Raw genomic sequence first — 2,512 nt, 5'->3', positions numbered from 1 at the left:
TCAGTGTGCAAATGTACTGTTTACTGAGAAGTCACTTGGAACACTGAAAACGCCACGTCCAGATGAACAGAATAAAAAAAAAAAAAAAAGACTCAATATTCAGGAAAACTCAGAAGTGCTTTAAACTGTGCAGTAAATATTTATGACAAACTCAAAACAATGTAACTTAAAACATACTGCAAAACAGTGCTGGCTCTCATTTCAGTGGGAGAAATTTTCATGGACATGTGCAGGTAGAATTTTACTTTGGAGGAAATGGGGTCAATGAAATTTTTAAGCATGTGCGCAAATGTCCGATGGATGGATGGACCTTTATTAATCCCTCGGCTCGGTTCCTCCGGGAAATTCAGTTTCCAGTAGCACAGCACCGACAGAAGTTGCATGTTACAGATACGCTAAGGGAAATGAGAGTAAGGATATAAGCACACAGCCCCACTCCACTGACGACCTGCTGCTGGCCAACACCCTCAACGACCTTTACTGCTGGTTTGATGAGACGTCAAGCAGCCTTGACACCTCCACCTTCCCCAACAATAGAGACACTTTGGTCCATCATCCCCCCCACCTCCCCACTCCCACCAGCACAGAGCCATCACCACCATCAAAGACTTCACCCACAGGAGCTCCCCCCTCACTCCACAGCTATGAGGATTTCACACCACCTTCTCCCACTACAACCCTTCATATTCATGAAGCAGATGTGAGGAAGCAGTTTAACCCTTTAGACCTACCACAGAACCAAGTCTGCCTGAGCTTATCGTTATATTTTTACATGTTGTAGTGCCATTTCTGGGAGTATTTCAAGTTGCTATACATCAATACAACCATTATATCCCAAATGTTTATTTTTACACAAATTTCTAGTTAAAGAAATTTCAGAGGTTCATCCCTCAAAATTGGAAATGTAAAAAAGTTGCATAAAACAGTTTCCAAATTAATTTTGAGTGTCTTCATAGTTTTATTTTTGAGATACACCAATTTGTATATACTGCAGCCACCAACTTTGAAATTCTCATTTACATGACTTATTTAAACATTCTCGTCTTGAATGCAAAATTCTTAAAAACATATTTTATCCTTTTAAGAGTAAATAAATCTGAAAGCTTTTCCATCCTAAAAGAGGACAACAATGTGTAGTTTATGATGTTCTAAAGGTTTCAGCATCTTTTTGAATTTGTCACGTGTGGAAAGGTATGAGTGAGCCTTTGTATCTTACTGTGAGTGATGCTCATCAGCACACAAACCCAGAGTTTCTCTACAGGAACACAGAGAGAGTTATTCCCTGTACTGTAAGGACACATTCAGCATTGTGCAGTAACTCCAGATCAGCCCAGTTAAATGATTACATGGATGTGAGTGTGATCGTCAGAGCAGCACTGATCAGTGTCAGGTTATAATGACCAAGGTGTACACAAACACTAAGTTTGAGTGTGTGCAGTGAGACTTCAGTCAAAGCATTTAACTGAGGTAAAATAAGCTGAACTCTACAGCTTGTTGTGGTCCCCTGTGGCTTGACACGCCTTCCATCTGTTCTCCAGCATTTTCAATTGCAGTCATAAAATATCTCCACATGTTGCTCCTCTTTCTCACTCTCTGCAGTCCAAATGCGTCTTCTGAGCACATCTGAGTCACGTGACGGCACAGTAACAAATCCCAGCAGGGCAGGAAGAAGGGGGCGGAGCAAAGTGCGTCTGCCGCATAAGAAGAGGTGTTCACACAGACAGAGCTGTTTTTTCATCCACAGCGAGTAAAGAAGTGAATCTACAGGAGAGAAACAAACTAACGTATCGATCAAAAACCACTACCAACGTCTGGCTCGATATCTGCATCGATCCGCCCATCCTTGTCTCCTGGATCGTAGCTGAGATCAGCGTGAACCACGTGGGTCTCTGCTCCCTGATCTGTTTCCTGTGTTTGGAAAGAGTTCCAGCTTCATCACGGAGTTTCTCTCGGTTTGTGGGCTCATCTAAAGGTAAGCACCGAGCTAACTTCAACACTAGATTTACTAACCCTGCGCAAATTTGCAGAAATCCCCTGAACCCAACACCTACTAGAATTTCTGACTTTTTTATTTTCTGGTGAAAGTCCCGAGGTGTTACAGTTTTTTCTGTATGCTTAAGCACATTTTTTGTAACTATTGGCTAATTTTGCAAAACTCTTCACACAAATAAGAAAACCTGTCACCCAATAATCAAAACATTGTAGTTCTCTTGCAAAAGCAAACACAGCTAGATTAACTCTTCACACCTTCGTAAAAATGGTGTTTCCGTATCAAACAGTACACACAAGCCATCATCTACTAAGCACACAATGCGCCAACTGCACACTGATGGTATGAATACAAAACACTTCTGGCTTTTGCTTTCACTGTGCAAAAGGTAGGCTATGTCAGTTTGAGCTCATACTTCTGTCATAGATCCATAAGCATAGAGGGATCCAAACTTCAAGTACTGGTGTTTATTCAAACACATCAAAACAAACACAAGTGTTTATTTCCAAGTACGGTATAGGA

At 41.3% G+C, this 2,512-nt stretch overlaps 1 protein-coding gene across 2 annotated transcripts in view; it reads left to right on the top strand.

Annotated features, from left to right (window-relative positions):
* Nucleotides 1–1,693: 1,693 nt before the first annotated feature.
* The window catches only part of LOC112431726 (uncharacterized), a 114,911-nt gene continuing 114,092 nt past the window's right edge, over nucleotides 1,694–2,512 (top strand). For both annotated transcript variants that reach the window (XR_013100034.1, XM_024800439.2), the window contains exon 1: nucleotides 1,694–1,972. The gene's annotated coding sequence lies outside the window, so the exon portion shown is untranslated. The remainder of the gene's footprint in view (nucleotides 1,973–2,512) is intronic.

This window comes from Maylandia zebra, linkage group LG9 (genome assembly GCF_041146795.1).
Source record: "Maylandia zebra isolate NMK-2024a linkage group LG9, Mzebra_GT3a, whole genome shotgun sequence".
Taxonomy (NCBI): domain Eukaryota; kingdom Metazoa; phylum Chordata; class Actinopteri; order Cichliformes; family Cichlidae; genus Maylandia; species Maylandia zebra.
The sequence above is the reverse complement of the archived record's forward strand: the minus strand, read 5'-3'. Positions and strand labels throughout refer to the sequence as shown.